Here is an 18,436-nt window from a genome sequence, read left to right as displayed (position 1 = left end):
ATTTTACACATACTGATGATTACGATTTTATCTGTAATTAAAATTACGGCGGTAGTTGTCATTACAGGAGTGCCTACAGAAAATTGTCACATTCGGTAAAAGATTTGTCATATCGGGTTTTCATTACAACGTTTCTTAATTCTACAAAGACCAATAGTTAAAGAGCAGTTTTGATAGATATAAAGGATAGTAGAAGAGAAGGCAGCAGTGCAGAAAACTAAAGATGAAACTGCACTACTACAGCTCGGGGCCCTATGCACGCTACGGCACATATTCATTAAAGCGTAATGAATCCCCTGAGGTCATTTACGCACTGCAAATAAATTTTAACTTTTGCGTTGCAGGCAATGGCGGTAAAATTCCAAAGGCAAATTGTTGTATCCATGTTAATTCCAATTTCTGCATTATAGGTAATGCTGATGAAAATACAATAGCAAATTGTCGCATCAGGTTCAAAGCTAGTTTCTGCATTACAGGTGATAGCGGTGAAAGTACAAAAATAAATTGTCGCATACAGCTCAAAGCGTGTACCTGTGTTCTGTCATTATTAAATTCTTTACATTTTCTTGCGGATAAAAATTGCTCATAATCTACGTTCTCGTCACTGAATTTGAGAATACGTTCAGGTTTGTGTGAGGATCTGTTCGTCTGTGTCATTTCGGATTTCAAGTTGCGTAGCTCTTCAGATTTTAAGTCGTGTAGTTTCTGTAAATTGCTCACATCAAACGCGTTGCGCGAGTCTGACAAATGTTCGCAGAGTGGCGGGTTCTGTGACGTATTGGTGATTGAAATAATTGTTAATTCTGTTACTTTAATACTTTCGTCAATATGGTTGTTCTGACGTTCACTTTTATTATTGACTTCCGTATTCAGAGTGTGTGAAACTTCCAGTGACTCGAAATTAAACTCGTCGTGTATCTGTACTGCGTTTTTAGGGCATTGTTCAGTGACTGCATTAATTTCGTCTTTATGTGATTCTGTTATGCCTACACGTGTACTACTTAATTCTTGTGCAACAGTGCCAACTTCTTTATTACTGTTATTAGCACAAGCCTCAGTACCCACACGTAATTGTTCTTTACTGTCCCGACATTGCACGGTAACAGCTGTAATCTGCTCAGTAACTTGTTTGTTCTGTTCTTTAAGGTCGTCTTGTTTTTCGTTTGTGAGTTCGAAACTTTTATCAATTGTTTCGCTAAGTTGTTTGTAATGGTTTGTCGACACTTTCATTTACCTGTTTGTAATGGTTGTCGAAACTTTCATTTACCTGTTTGTAATGGTTGTCGAAACTTTCATTAAGTTGTTTGAAATAATTATTCATCATTTCCTTCCGCTGTTTGTAATAGTCGTCTTGTTTTTTCATAAGTTGTTTGAAACTTTCATTACGTTGTTTGAAATCTTCACTAAGTTCGTTCCTAAACTGTAGCATTACTGCCATAAATTGATCCAAAGTAACATTACCTAATCCATTATCTGTGCTGTTTGATTGTGTACCTGCAATTGTCGCGTTAAATGAATCCGTCGAATTTTCAGTACACTGACCATTTTCATTCGAAAAATTTGTCTGTTCGTCACGTGAATTTAGTAAACCGGTTGTGTTAGGCTGGGCAGCGCTCGTTACAATAGAGCGTCCCGCGTCATCGATTGTCGTCAAATCAACAGAGGACATAACCGAGCTCGTTTGTTCATCATTAAGACAAAAGTCATCATTAGTGGTTGGAATGCGCTGATTGTTAGTAAACGCAGGATTGTTATCATTACACTGCGTGTCACATGTCCTATCGGTAAAGTTGTTTGAGTCGGTAGTTTCATTCATAATACCTCGCGATACACTATTCACAGTCTTTCGCGGCATTTTTACAATAGTCACAATTATTCACAAAAGAAATAAGCACAAATACAAAAGCAACACACAAATACAACAGAGCAACGAATTGCCGTTGACCTGTAGAAAGAAAGTCACAAGTTAATAAAAGCGTTGCGCCAAATCCTAATTATATTTAAGCAAATAAGAACAGATATCTGACTGTTTTTCAAAAGACTCTCAACGAAATTCGATCCTGGCAGGGTCGCCAAGTGTAACCTCCCCACCGTAAATTATGTATGACAAAGTTAAATAATAATGGAGCCACGAAGCAATATCGTCCCCACAGAAATATTTAAATAAAAAAAATAATAAATGGGAGCCAAACGTAACCTCCCTGCAATCAAATGTACTGACAAAGGCAATAAAAATGAGAATCGCAATCTGACTCTGGTGTAAACTCACACGAAAATAATGAGAGACAATTTAATGTTAATGAAACTTCAGTGACAATGAAAATTCAATTAAACCGAAATATCGGTCTTTGGCCCTGTGCAAAAATCAGAATTAATTTCTTACCTCAGTATAACTGCATGTCAAGTTTCTGCTCTTATTGTTGGCCACGGCTTGGAGGAAATGCATTGCAAATAATATATTTTTTTTTTAAATTTAACTGAAACTTTTCTTTAAAGGAAATGGAAGGAAATCGTTGGTTCAATTAACTGGTTCTTTTGTTGAAAATTGCTTTGAAATCAAAATTATTATTGGGGCGATTATTGCACAAATTAGTTACAGTTGATTTACATTATTAGCTGAGCATTGCTGATTCATTACCTTGTTTAAAAAATAATATACCTCGTCCTGAATCTTGACCAGAATGCCATGTCGACGCTCGCCGACTCCTCACACCCGACTGCACTCGACTGCTACTACCGACATACAGCTCACAGACTGCCCACTGACAGACTGCTCGCAACTGTACTGCTGACCGACTACTACCGACCGACTGCTGGACGCAACTGAACTGAGCTACTGCTACCGACAGAGTGCTGCTCGCAACTCTCGCGCGGTCAAGCGCAGACTAACCACGATAAAAGGCTCTCTGGTCAAAGATTTGATCATGCCTCACCATCGCTGCTACGTTACATACGTGTTTCAACCTTGAACAATGGAGATGTTACTATGGTCACACTGTTTGGTGTACCTAATGTACTACCAAAATGATAACATTGAATATTCATACGACATTTCAGTGTCTTGGCTACACTGATTCATACTTCAGGGAAGATAACTGCAGATTGTCTCACTTGGTGTTGTGCTTCTGTAGAAAGCTATGGACTTTCAGTGCAGCTACGTGCAACCTACTGTGCTACAACCATGACGCAATGCTTCCCTTTCCTTTCCTAGTTTTTATAAAATGGTTATATATATATATATATATATGCACAGTGCGTGTACACTTTATGCATTTGTTAATATGTTTTGTACTCATTGCGTATACATTTTGTCATTTCTTGATATGTTCTGTACTCAGTGCATGTTCACTCTATTTCATATCATGTTCTGCACTTATATATAGTATATACTCTGTGTCTGTAAACTTAGTTAATTAAGTAGATTTTAGAAAAATTTGTTGCTCATGGCAAGTCCAATTGACTCACCATCGCTGCCAAACGGCAAACGGCAAAACTCTATTGCAATTATTGAATGTTGCTGTTGTTGTCGGCGGGGACAGGTCTCCTGTTACAACCTTGCTGCCGACCGCCCATTGCCATTTGCCTTTCTGTAAGTAAACACCATCTCGGCAAGCTCTCGATTCGAATACGGAACCCTTGTGTACAACGCTGTATCACATGCATTACAAGGTGTGTCAGCAAGTTAAGTTGATCTGACACAACGTTACCAATTACCATAGCAGGAGAGAGCGCTGGACCATGACGTATCTGGAACATTACGACCCTCTATAAGGAAACCATGCATATTGTAACTGTCACTGCATGAGACGCCGCTTATTAGATCGCGATCCCTGTAACAATGTACGATTGAATAAATTGTTTCTGGTGTTGAAACCATGTATTTCCGGACATAAATTCATGACACCTTTTACGTTCCGTGTCCTCTCATCGTTCAATCCTTAGAGTTTGTACACGTTGGAAAAAAATCACCCATTATACATATACATATCTACGAGATGCGTTCATTAAGTAATGAAACAGTTTTTTTTCGACCAGTTTCGGTTTAAAAAATGTTATGGGATATGATAGGATATTGTAGCTTCCGCCTCCATTGTTTCATGAACTTCCAAGAGATGGCAGCGCATCAGGTATCCTTCAAAGTTGATTCTGTAACCGAGTTTCTTTTGGCGGAAAACCAGAGCATCGCAGATATTCGCAGGCTCTTGCAGAATGTCTACGGAGACTTTAAAATGAACAAAAGCAGTGTGAGTCATTGGGCAATGAATCTGTCATCATCGCAACAAGTTCGCGTTTACCTGTCCGATCTCCTGCGTACCAGCCGGCCGACAGCACACAGCTGTGACTCCTGCAAAGCTGAAAATTACGGAGACTCTCATTCGAAGTGATCGACGGATCACAGTCAAACAACTCGCCGCTGAACTGGACGTCTCTGTTGTTTGTGCTGACACATTCATCTACCAGTTGGAGTACTCAAAAGTATGTTCCCGCTAGGGTCCTCGCCGCCTAACAGAACACCATGAAGAGCAATGAAGAATCATCTCTGAGGATTTTCTTGCGGGTTACGAGGATGATGGCGTCAATTTTTTCGCAAACATCATCACAGTTGATGAGACATGGATGTATCACTTCAAACCGTAACGAAACTGCGATCCATGAACTGACGCCACACCACCTCTCCTCCGAAAAAAAAGTTCAAAGCCACACCATCAGCCGTTAGTCATGGCGGCCGTCTTCTGGGATTCTTAAGGAGTAATTCTGTAATGCTGCAACGATCAACTCTGGAGTGTATTGTGCTACCCTCGGAAAACTGAAGAAACGACTTCAGCTTGTTCGTTGCCACAAAAATGCAAACGAACTTCTCCTTCTCTATGACAACGTAAGGCCTTACACAACTCTGCGCACATGAGAGGAACTCAAGAAACTTTATTGGACTGTTCTTCCTCATCCACCCTACAGTCCAAATCGTACATCTTTCGACTTCAATCTTTTTGGCCCAATGAAGGATGCACTCCATCGGAATCAGTATGTGGATGATGGGGAAGTTATTGATGCGACAAAACGTTGGTTCTGACGTCGAAGGGTAGTACCATGCGCGTATACATCTCCTGCCAACAATGTGACACAAGGCCGTCGTACTGAACGGAGATTATGTTCGAAAACAGGGTTTTTTAGCCAAGAGAGTGGGGAACAATTTGCTGTACTGAAGTTCTGAAAGAAACCACCCTGCTTTCAAAAAAAAAGTTTTACGTTACTTATTGAACGCCCCTCGTACTTCAGCAGTAAGCCTGCTGATTAATATTTCCATAACACTCCGTCTTCAGGCCACAAGTGGGCCACCGGGACCATCCGACCGCCGTGTCATCCTCAGATGAGGATGCGGATAGGAGGGGCGTGTGGTCAGCACACCGCTCTCCCGGTCGTTAGGATGGTTTTCTTTGGCTGGAGCCGCTACTATTCGGTCGAGTAGCTCCTCAATTGGCATCACGAGGCTGAGTGCACCCCGAAAAATGGCAACAGCGCATGGCGGCCGCGATGGTCACCCATCCAAGTGCCGGCCACGCCCGATAGCGCTTAACTTCGGTGATCTGACGGGAACCGGTGTATCCACTGCGGCAAGGCCGTTGCCACTATATTTCCATGCAGAGTTTGAAAGATGTGTTTTCGTGGGCTATGTCTCCGTCGTGGACAGTTGCAGTCCTTACAACACTAACATGAGGTGCAACTTCGCTTCTGCCTGTGTCAAGGACGTCTTCCACGCAGTGTGTTCGGATATTCTCTATGGCTTTCTGGAAAACGCACAACGTGAACCTCAGGTCCGAGTTACACTTCCTTAGGAATCTCATGAAATAACAGATAAAGCTGTGTTCCTTACAGTTACTGCTTGCAGAAATCGTGTTGATTCCTGCATAACTGTAATTTGCTCTGGAGAAAAGTCTTCATAAGTGAGCACAATACATATTGCACGTTTGAAGAAGACAAACAGCCCATACCGTCGCCATTTTCACTGTTACGCGTACACTGTGTTTTGAAAACAATACAGCAATGCATGTCGGAGGGAGGGAGGGAGGGGGTGGTGGTGAAAGAACTCGAACGTAAAGCAATTACTCTGCAAGGAGCCACCTGATCCCATTGGTCCTCTGATAACAAAATACTCTGAAAATATTCATCCCTGAGGAGCTCCGTTGGTTCACTGCGCATTTACAGAGAAATCGGTCCCCCTTCTGGCATCGGTTTACCGCTGGACGCTGCAACAACGAAACGAGGCACGTATCCAGAAAAGTTTACTCAATTCTCCAAGAGGGATATCGGAAGACGGATGTATGAGATTTGAGTAAACTGCAGCTTTTTCTAGATACGTGCCTCGTTTCGATGTTGCAGCGTCCAGTGGTAAACCGATGCCAGGAGCGGGACCGCTTTCTCTGTAAATACGCAATGAACCAACGGAGCTTCCTCAGGGATGAATATTTTCAGCGTATTTTGTTATGAGGGACCCGTGGGGTCAAGTGGCTCGTTACAAAGTAATTGACTTAGTCTGAGTTCCTTCACCACCTCCCCTCCCTCCCACCGACATGAATAGCTGTATTGTGTTCAAAATACAATATACGAGTAACAGTGAAAATGACGACGGTATGCGCTGTTTGTCTTTTTCATCAACAGACATGTTCCATTGACTCACTATATTTACTGTTGAAAAATGCAACAGCCACTGTACTTTTCAGCCTCAAGTTTAAATTCATTGCTCGTTTCGGGATGGGCAGGTTTACTGATAAAGGGTTGACCCATATTCACCCCGTGTACAGATTGACTGAATGCAACGGAAGAGCGGATAACGTCACTATGCTAAAACGTGATTTGTTCCCGCACCATCGAGGAAAACATGTCACGGTACTTCAGCTGGTTCAGATGGCTCTAAGCACTATGGGACTTAACATGTGAGGTCATCAGCCTCCTATACTTAGAACTACTTAAACCTAACGAACCTAAGGACATCACACACATCCATGCCTGAGGCAGGATTCGAACCTGCGACCATAGCAGCAGTGCGGTTCCGGACTGAAGCGCCTAGAACGGATCAGCCACAGAGGCCGTCGTCACGGTACTTTCGCATCTGCAGCTACTACAACTCTTCATAGGTAAACCTTTTCATAATGTCGCGTATCAGCGTTACAGTGCAACTAACAGTACCGGAAAAACAGCCCGAGACATAGTCGCGCAATACTGAATGCAGTGTTTATCGTGAAGATTAAAGTGGGCATTAGTGATATCAAAGTGTGAATTTGAGCCAATGCAACAGATTTGCACAGAAACCAGACACACTATGCACACCATCCACTTCTGTAGTGTTGTGCAGATACTTTTAATGCAATACAGATACAAGGATAAAAGGAGGCGGGAACGAACCCGAAATGCTTCTTTCCTCTCAGACTGCAGGTAAATACTCAGAAAATAATCTTTAATGACCTTCGAAGTTTTGTTCGTTGAGTTCGGATTCACCATGCCTAAAGGTACCCGTTCAAATCCCTTAGACATACCTCCATCCGGGGATTTCAGATATTCTTCTATACCATGCTCATTTATTTCTATGTTTGATATTTACGCTCGGTCGTTGTGACTTTCTTAGATGAAGTAATTTTGGAAGACAAAATTTTGAATAATGGTGTTCCGATGATCATGTTCCGTTTCGGTGCACCTGTCATCAACAAGCATTAGGACAGACAACTTTTAAAACTTTTAAAAGGAGTATACTGGGGCGCGCCTGTGTGTCTTACCAGAAAAAGACAAGAATATTAATAAATTAAAATGTAACTAGTATACTATAAACAACGAAAGTGTCTGATAGGCTCAATAATGCGGATCACTGCTGTGCGCGATCGCAGAGCCAAAGATCTCTGGTATGAAATTATTATAGTGTTAGAGTAAGAGAGCGCTGGTCGCACAGTTGCAGGTAGCTGTCTGTGAGGCAAAGACGACGGAATATCCAGTTTTTGGGATGTGCAGTGTGAAGCCACCAAGAGTTTGATTAATGTAGAAATGTCAGTATTGTTGAACATGGAAGCAGAAGTCTTTCTGAAAATAAGGTAGAGGTCTTCAATAATTGTTATTTCTGTTTTTACCAGCCCGTTAGTATAGATGAGTTGGCTGATAATTTGTAATTGTTGAATATCCCCGGAATGTACATAAACTGTTTTGATAAAAAGGTTAGTTAGATATTTCACTTTGTTCAAATGGTTCTGAGCACTATGGGACTTAACATCTATGGTCATCAGTCCCCTAGAACTTAGAACTACTTAAACCTAACTAACCTAAGGACAGCACACAACACCCAGTCATCACGAGGCAGAGAAAATCCATATTTCACTTTGTAACGCTTCTAAGATTTGTTAACATAGCTGTATTTAATTTGATGATTTGTATTTATGTTGAATTAATGTAGTTAGATAATATAATTGCGTAGGCTTCCGCGGCCAGAGTCAGTCGACATTAAAGTTTTCTGGGTTTGGTACCACGTCATAATATAAAAACGACTGCTGCTATGGAAAAACCAACGTTTCGGCCACGATTGCAGCGGCCTTCTTCTGGGTCTAATGGTGCGTTCTAGCTATGCAGTGTCCTTTATATATTTTTTAATATAAAGGACACTGCATAGCTAGAACGCACCACTAGCCCCAGAAGAAGGCCGCTGCAATCGTGGCCGAAACGTTGGTTTTTCTATAGCAGCAGAAGTTTTTATATTATGACGTGGTACGAAACCCAGAAAACTTTTATGTCGACTAGTTAGATAATACTTGCTGTTAATATCTCATTGTTTTTGAAATGATTATGAGTACTGTAACTTCAGTTTTAAGATGTTTTTGTAAAGACAAACTTAAATTGCAATATAATTTTGCTAAAAAAGCTGTGTTATTAATTCACCATAATCAGTACCGCCTTCCAGTCCAGGTCATATATTTTTTAAAGAAGCTGGATTTTTTAAATATTCTAGTTTATCAGCCAAATGAATTTCACGTGCATTTAAAATATTATGGCCAGCATTGCACACTGCTGGGCCTGTAGTTAGCATATTCGTAATTTTTTTATTAGAGACGAAAAATACGCGTTCCACCATTGCTGCTTTAGAGGAAGACAGTTTAATTTATTTGCTGTGTGCACAGGGACCAAAGTTATCAGTTTTGAACAGCGCCAGATGATTGAGTGCCTAAGGGGCTTAATGTATTTTGCAGTGACTGTATTTCTTTATTGGTATTGGTCGTTGCATTGCTCAATCGAAATGTGTAAAGTTTTACTAACAATAACACAGAGTGAGTACACCACATGCAGTTGGGTCAAATGGCTCTGAGCACTACGGGACTCAACTGCTGAGGTCATTAGTCCCCTAGAACTTAGAACTAGTTAAACCTAACTAACCTAAGGACATCACAAACATCCATGCCCGAGGCAGGATTCGAACCTGCGACCGTAGCGGTCTTGCGGTTCCAGACTGCAGCGCCTTTAACCGCACGGCCACTTCGGCCGGCCCACATGCAGTTACAACACGCCACACGACAATTCCAGTTCTGCATCCATTCCACACTCCAGACATTCATTCAGCGTAATCTTAAAGCATTAATCTTTTTAAAGAACGGCTTCTTAAGATACTTCAGTAACTCAGCAGATGAGACCTCGTTTTCAAACTAACTGAACGCTCCTCGCACAATGGTTCTCACACTTACATTATTACGTTCCTTTTTTGTTCGTAGGTAAGGGTCTCTTTTTATTGTTCCTTCCTGATGCTGTAATAGAACCACTGGGGATCTTTCCGATCATTCACTATGTTCAGCGTCCGAAGCTCGTGGTCTAGTGGCTAGCGTTGATCCCTCTGGATCATGAGGTCCCGGGTTCGATTCCCAGCCGGGTTGGGAATTTTCTCTGCCCGGGGACTGAGTGTTCGTGTTGTCCTCACCATTTCATCGTCATCATCATTCGTGACTTTGCCTAGATTGGACTGTGACAGAAATTGGAATATGTAAAAATTGTGACTTTGTCTGGGCGCTGATGCCCGCGCAGTTGATGAAATACTATGTTCCGTGGTACTAACAAACCAACCAGAAAGCCTGTCTGTAATATGTTTAAAGAGTTGGTAGCCGTAGATGTGAAGCTTATAGCCACTCCACAATCACGCATATACTTGCTGGACTAACACTGAAAGTACGAATACAGGAATGCATCGAAAAATAAATCAGTTTCTGTCATAAGATGCACTGTCTTTCAATGGTAAGCGAAGGTCTCTGAGCCGTACGCGGGCATTTTCGCTCTTCAATTATTCAGCAGTGCTCCTGACGTTCCTTCGTAACGCGCGAGTCTCTAATGGATCATTAACAACTCGAGAGAGCAGAACGGTGCTTCCCCTAAATGGTTTCAAGCTAAGGGAACTGTCTGGTTGTCAATTTTTAATAGTGTTACTATTATTATCCAGTGGAGTAATGAATCAAATATAGTTTGGTTTTTACTGGAACCAGTTCATCTGAACATCATTCGAAGGCTCTTGAAGAGAACAATTACCAAATGATTGCTAATGTTTTCAAACGAACTCTCCGTTCGGCAAGAAATGTACCGACTGTGAAGAAGAGCGCTTCTGCTCAGCTATATGTTTCACTACAAAAACTAACAAACGTTGTTTTATTCCGCTATCTTTCCAAGAGATCTGTAATACCGATAACGAAATACGCCACTCAATTTTTTTTAATGCTAAACCTACGATTATCTTAAAACCTCTGATGTTAAGCAAGATAATAGTACCCATACATCCATACGTATTACTCGTATAAAAATGGATGTGCGTGTAAATTTATGCACATGTGTATGATTGTTCTCCATCTCCTCCTTAAGCACTGGACCGATTTCAATTAAATTAGACACACATTTCACTTACCGTCAGGAAATCATCACTGTGTGGGTAAAAACCACCTACCAAATCTATTTAAGGGTTGGGGGAGAAAGAGGAGTGTAACCCACTCTGCGCGAATACCTTTATTCAGTCATACAGTATTTGAGAGTGAGAACATTTACTGACTCGGAACAAACTTTACACAGAATTTCAAACCCCTACGAAACTTTTTCTCGCTGTCAATTTCCACAAAATGATGAAAGGAGGAAAGTTTATCGCCTACTATATTTTCGCTGCTCATACAGCAAGACTGCCACTCGAAGCATGAGGTTTTAATGTGTTATATCTTTACTAGTAAATGTATTCTCGACACACTTTTCAGACAGTTTTGATATATAACACTGAATGTGCCAGCAAAATTATATCACTGTACGACACATAGTCCAAGAGAAATAACGTCATACACTGAGATGCGTGAAAGAATACCGCATCACGATGTTTTAAGTTATGATCTGTTTATTGCTAAACGTACTCACAGGACATTTCGAAGGCAGTAGTTACACATACCACTGGATGTCACAGCAAAATTATATCATTTTAGAGGATATAATTCAGGAGCCAGACATTATAAACTTTAAGCTGCCTGGAAATGAAACGAAAGATGAAATTCGCCATAGACAGAGGTGAAGTACGTGTACAAATACTTGTGAAATATCTTTAATGTATGTGAAACATATTTGACATACGCGTACGCGGGCAGAGCTATGGGTGAAAACCTCTTCCTAAACTCCTGGAATGATTTCAACCAAGTCTAGTAGGGTTTCGAAGCCGAATGACTGTAGGAAGATACGAGACGAGTTAGACAAAATCTCTAGTTGGTGTGATGAGTGGCAGCTAGCTCTAATTGCGGAAAAATGTAAGTTGATGCGTATGAGCAGGAATAACAAACCTGTAATGTCTGGTTAAAGTACTACTAGTGTCCTGCTTGATACAGTCAATTCGTTTTGATGTCTGGGCGTAATGTTGCAAAGTGATATGAAACGGAACGAGTATTTGAGAACTGTGGTACAGAAGCGAATGATCGACTTTGATTTATTGGGAGAATTTTAGAAAAGAGTGGTTCACTCTAAAGGAACAACATATAGGTCGCTGGTGCGACCTATTCTTGAGTATTGCTCGAGTGTTTTGGTTCCGCACCATATCAGACTGAAGACAGATATCGAAGCAATTCAGAGGCGGACTGCTGGATTTGTTACCAGTAGGCTCGAACAACACGTAAGTGTTACGGAGATGCATCGGTAACTCAAATGGGAATTCCTGGAGGAAAGGCAACCTTTTTTTCGAGAAACACAGTTGAAAAAACTTTGAGATCCGGACTTTCAAGCTGACTGTCGAATGATTCTACTGCCGCCAACAAGCATTGTTCATAATGATCACAAAGATGAAATTCAAGAAACTAGGGCTCTTACGAGAGCATATATGTTGTTGTTGTTGTGGTCTTCAGTCCTGAGACTGGTTTGATGCAGCTTTCCATGCTACTCTATCCTGTGCAAGCTTCTTCATCTCCCAGTACCTACTGCAACCTACATCATTCTGAATCTGCTTAATGTATTCATCTCTTGGTCTCCCCCTACGATTTTTACCCTCCACGGTGCCCTCCAATGCTAAATTTGTGATCCCTTGATGCCTCAAAACATGTTCTACCCACCGATCCCTTCTTCTAGTCAAGTTGTGCCACAAACTTCTCTTCTCCCCAATCCTACTCAATACCTCCTCATTAGTTACGTGATCTACCCACCTTATCTTCAGCATTCTTCTGTAGCACCACATTTCGAAAGCTTCTATTCTCTTCTTGTCCAAACTAGTTATTGTCCATGTTTCAATTCCATACATGGCTACACTCCATACAAATACTTTCAGAAACGACTTCCTGACACTTAAATCTATACTCGATGTTAACAAATTTTTCTTCTTGAGAAACGCTTTCCTTGCCATTGCCAGTATACATTTTATATCCTCTCTACTTCGACCATCATCAGTTATTTTACTCCCTAAATAGCAAAACCCCTTTACTACTTTAAGTGTCTCATTTCCTAATCTAATTCCCTCAGCATCTCCCGACTTAATTTGACTACATTCCATTATCCTCGTTTTGCTTTTGTTGATGTTCATCTTATATCCTCCTTTCAAGACACTGTCCATTCCGTTCAACTGCTCTTCCAAGTCCTTTGCTGTCTCTGACAGAATTACAATGTCATCGGCGAACCTCAAAGTTTTTACTTCTTCTCCATGAATTTTAATACCTACTCTGAATTTTTCTTTTGTTTCCTTTACTGCTTGCTCAATATACAGATTGAATAACATTGGGGACAGGCTACAACCCTGTCTCACTCCCTTCCCAACCGCTACTTCCCTTTCATGCCCCTCGACTCTTATAACTGCCATCTGGTTTCTGTACAAATTGTAAATAGCCTTTCGCTCCCTGTATTTTACCCCTGCCACCTTCAGAATTTGAGAGTATTCCAGTTAACATTATCAAAAGCTTTCTCTTTATCTACAAATGCTAGAAACGTAGGTTTGCCTTTTCTTAATCTTTCTTCTAAGATAAGTCGTAAGGTTAGTATTGCCTCACGTGTTCCAACATTTCTACGGAATCCAAACTGATCTTCCCCGAGGTCCGCTTCTACCAGTTTTTCCATTCGTCTGTAAATAATTCGCGTTAGTATTTTGCAGCTGTGACTTATTAAACTGATATTTCGGTAATTTTCACATCTGTCAACACTTGCTTTCTTTGGGATTGGAATTATTATATTCTTCTTGAAGTCTGAGGGTATTTCGCCTGTCTCATACATCGTGCTCACCAGATGGTAGAGTTTTGTCATGACTGGCTCTCCCGAGGCCATCAGTAGTTCTAATGGAATGTTGTCTACTCCCGGGGCCTTGTTTCGACTCAGGTCTTTCAGTGCTCTGTCAAACTCTTCACGCAGGATTTTATCTCCCAACTCGTCTTCATCTACATCCTCTTCCATTTCTATGATATTGTCCTCAAGTACATCGCCCTTGTATAAACCCTCTATATACTCCTTCCACCTTTCTGCCTTCCCTTCTTAGCTTAGAACTGGGTTGCCATCTGAGCTCTTGATATTCATAAAAGTGGTTCTCTTCTCTCCAAAGGTCTCTTTGATTTTCCTGTAGGCAGTATCTATCTTACCCCTAGTGAGACAAGCCTCTACATCCTTACATTTGTCCTCTAGCCATCCCTGCTTAGCCATTTAGCACTTCCTGTCGATCTCATTTTTGAGACGTTTGTATTCCTTTTTGCCTACTTCATTTACTGCATTTTTATATTTTCTCCTTTCATCAATTAAATTCAATATTTCTTCTGTTACCCAAGGATTTCTATTAGCCCTCGTCTTTTTACCTACTTGATCGTCTGCTGCCTTCACTACTTCATCCGTCAGAGCTACCCATTCTTCTTCTACTGTATTTCTTTCCCCCGTTCCTGTCAATTGTTCCCTTATGCTCTCCCTGAAACTCTCTACAACCTCTGGTTCTTTCAGTTTATCCAGGTTCCATCTCCTTAAATTCCCACCTTTTTGCAGTTTCTTCAGTTTCAATCTGCAGTTCATAACCAATAGATTGTGGTCAGAATCCACATCTGCCCCAGTAAATGTCTTACAATTTAAAACCTGGTTCCTAAATCTCTGTCTTACCATTATATAATCTATCTGATACCTTTTAGTATCTCCAGGATTCTTCTAGGTATACAACCTTCTTTTATGATTCTTGAACCAAGTGTTAGCTATGATTAAGTTATGCTCTGTGCAAAATTCTACAAGGCGGCTTCCTCTTTCTCTGAGCATATAGGCAGGCGTTTTTCCCTCGCTCTAGTTGCCAGTGGAACTGGAAAGGGAAACGACAATTCGTTGTGTAGATACTCCCCGCCACCCACCGTACGGTGGCTTGCGAAGGATCTATGTAGATGTAGACATATTAGTTATGATCTGCAAAGAAATACTGTTAGGGTAAGAAACACCAGCGTCAAGTTGGGATGAGCATGATAACGTAGAGAGTGGAGGCAGGAGATAGAGAGACAGCCAGGCGGGGAGAAGGAAATGCGTACGGGTAAGGGGAAGGAGGAGATGGACGGAGATAGGACGACGTGGACAGAGAAAGGAAGCAGGAAAAAATGGACAGAGCAGGGGGAGGAAGAGGTAGGCAGAGAGAGAGAGAGAGAGAATGGTTCAAATGGCTCTGAGCACTATGGGACTTAACATCGATGGTCATCAGTCCCCTAGAACTTAGAACTACTTAAACCTAACTAACCTAAAGACAGCACACAACACCCAGCCATCACGAGGCAGACAAAATCCCTGACCCCGCCGGGAATCGAACCCGGGAACCCGGGCGTGGGAAGCGAGAACGCTACCGCACGACCACGAGATGCGGGCAGAGAGAGAGAAAGAGAGAGAGAGAGAGAGAGAGAGAGGAGGGGGACGATGAGGAGAGGGAGGGCGTGAGGCAGGCGGGGGGTGGGATTAGATGGACTAATAGAAAATTGGAATAAATACTTACGCAGGCAACACTGTGAACTTAGTGACTTATGTATAAAACACTACAAGAAATAACTATTTAATAAGAATAGTAAATGTTTACATTAAGTAAAAAAGTAAACAAAAAAGAAGAAAAATAAAAGCCGCTGCAGTTCGATAGTGACTGACGTGTGATTCTTCCTGTAAAGACGTAATGAAAAGATCTCTTTGCCGTAGGTGTTCCAGAATCAAGCAATTCAGAACACATCATTTCAGCCGATTGCATTATTTAATAATCACCATGAGCTGCTCGTACACGTAAGTTGCTGGTAACTTCTAAATGAGACGATATTCAACGCACAGTAAAGTGATGTGTCAACACTTGCCAACATTTTGCCTGTCTCTTCCGCTTCCCCCTTCCCCATGCCCTCTCTTGCTCTCTCTCTCTCTCTCTCTCTCTCTCTCTCTCTCTCTACTTACCTATCTCTCGTAAACATCCTGAAAGGAAATACAACAGCGAAGAGACCGTAAAATACATTGTTTTTCTTGTGACCTTCAGTCCAAAGACTCATTTGATGCAACTCTCAGCGCTACTCTATCCTGTAACAGCACCTTAATCTCCGAATACCTACTGCAAATTACATCCTTCTGAATCTCCTTACTGTATTCACTTCTTGATCTCTCTCTACATTTTTCACCATTCACACTTCCCTCCATTACTAAATTGGTGATCCCTTGATATATCAGAATGTGTCCTCTCAACCTATCCATTCTTTTGGTCACGTTGTGCCACATATTTCTTGTCTCTTCAATTCTGTTCAGTACCTCCTCATTAGTTACGTGATCAGCCCATCTAATCTTCAACATTCTTCTGTAGCGCCACATTTCGAAAACTTCCATTCTGTTTTTGTCTAAACTGTTTATCGTCTCTGTTTCGCTTCCGTAATGGCTACACTTCATACAAACACTTCCAGAAAAGTCTTCCTGATACTTAAATCTATACTCAATGTTAACAAATATCTCTTCTTCAGAAACGCTTTCCTTGCCATCACCAGGCTACAGTTTATATCTCTATATTTCGACCATCATCAGTTATTTTGCTGGAGAAATAACAAAACTCATCTACTACTTTAAGCGTCTCATTTCCTAACCTAACTTCCCCACAATCATGAGATTTAATTCGACTACATTCCATTATCCTCGTTTTGTTTTTGTTGATCATCTTATATCCTGCTTTCAAGACACTGTCCATTCCGTTCAACTGCTTTTCCAAGTCGTTTGCTGTCTCTGGATTATTTGTATAAATATTTACTCGAGAAAGATACGTTATTTATAGCGTGGAAGTGAAATACATTTACTTACCAGTTCTGCGTATCGATTTGGGGAAATGAGGAAACACCGTATCTGAGATAAGAAACATCGCCACTCATTGAAGTATATCACAAATCACTTTATATCAAACATAGATTTAATTGTCTGCAAGTATTTTCTGAAAGTATTTGTTTGGAGTGTAATTTTTTAGGGAAATGAAACATGGACGATAGACAATATAAGCCGCGCGGGATTAGCCGAGCGGTCTGGGCGCTTTAGTCGACTGTGCGGCTGGTCCCGGCGGAGGTTGGAGTCCTCCCTCGGGCATGGGTGTTCGTCCTTAGAATAACTTAGGTTAAGTAGTGTGTAAGCTTAGGGACTGACGACCTTAGCAGTTAAGTCCCATAAGATTTCACACACATTTGAACATTTGATAAACAATATAAGTAATAAGAGACTAAATAACTTTTTAAGTGCAGCGTTAAAGAAAAGTTATGTTGATTAGATCGGTGGTTGAGGAGATACGGATTCGAATTAGGGAGCAAAGAGTTTTATGACACAACATGAATAAAACAATGTTTGTTGCTAGGGGACACTCTATGGCATAAAAGAGAGAAATGGATAAAGTTTGTGGTGCAAACCTGTGACCGGACTATTTATCGGCCTCGCTGTTGAATATAGCCCTTCTATCGGACGCGGCCCTAGGAGGGGAAGGAGTGGCAAGCAGTGACTAGGCAACCGACTGGTTTTATCAACCGACTGGCCTTTCGACTGTTCTTTCGTGCAGTTGGTTTCGTCAGTAAAATGAAATAGCTGAACGAATCTTGTCTCCACAGCCGTGTCACCTATGTGGATGTTTTCACCCACTCTCCGGATTCCAGTGGTTCCACAAAGTGAGAGACAACTGATTGAATGTTTTACTCAGTAATAGGATCTGAGTGATTTACTTATATACTTTTTTCGTCCTTTTCGGCTATAAATTTGCCATAACTAGGATTGCCAAACTTAGGGAGAGAAATAACGAATCTTATTTCATGAAGAGATGAATAAAAATTATATTTCTAAAAACGAAGTAATTTAAAATTTTTAATGTGTTTATTTGCTTAAATACAAATTTTTCGTACTTATGACATTAAGTACAAATTCATGTTTAGCTAAACGTACTAATACATTTTTATTTCAGTATATTGAACCTTTGTATTACACCTATAATTGATAGTTCTCTTTCGATAAATGCTGAGATGATCTGAACAGAAAACATGTAAGACACAATTTTTGAAATTTTTGGTCACTTAATCAATTACTTTTCTGCATGTACAAGTACTGTCCCTTGTCGGAAAAATTATTTTTCGCTAGAAATACTTGTCATCATTCCTTATTTTTGTAAAGTCTCAATATTAATCAAACTTGGAGATACTGCACATCACATTGAATTTATCTTGAGGGTCACTTCTTATGGTGTCATATTGCTTCTTCGTTTCCCACGCTAGTGAGCGTTTCGGAATTTTGATGCGCCATAAATTTCATTGTTACGAAAACGCAAATTCATAAACAAGGACGGAAAACGGAAACAACTAAAAACTACTTACTGGAACTCAATAAAAAGCAAATCTCGGAATAACAGTGACTAAAGACGATAAGAGCATGCAGTCAGCAACAGTCATTCAGCAATGCCGAAACGATCGAATGTTTCCGTTCAGACATTCATGTATATTTTAAGGCTCACCGG

General features: G+C 40.9%; 1 pseudogene; it reads right to left on the bottom strand.

The window, feature by feature from the left end:
* Window positions 1–5,508: 5,508 nt before the first annotated feature.
* On the bottom strand, window positions 5,509–5,626 carry LOC126413488 (5S ribosomal RNA; annotated as a pseudogene).
* Window positions 5,627–18,436: the final 12,810 nt, after the last annotated feature.

The sequence above is a fragment of the Schistocerca serialis genome, chromosome 7 (genome assembly GCF_023864345.2).
Source record: "Schistocerca serialis cubense isolate TAMUIC-IGC-003099 chromosome 7, iqSchSeri2.2, whole genome shotgun sequence".
NCBI lineage: Eukaryota > Metazoa > Arthropoda > Insecta > Orthoptera > Acrididae > Schistocerca > Schistocerca serialis.
This window is presented reverse-complemented; position numbering and strand designations above follow the sequence as displayed.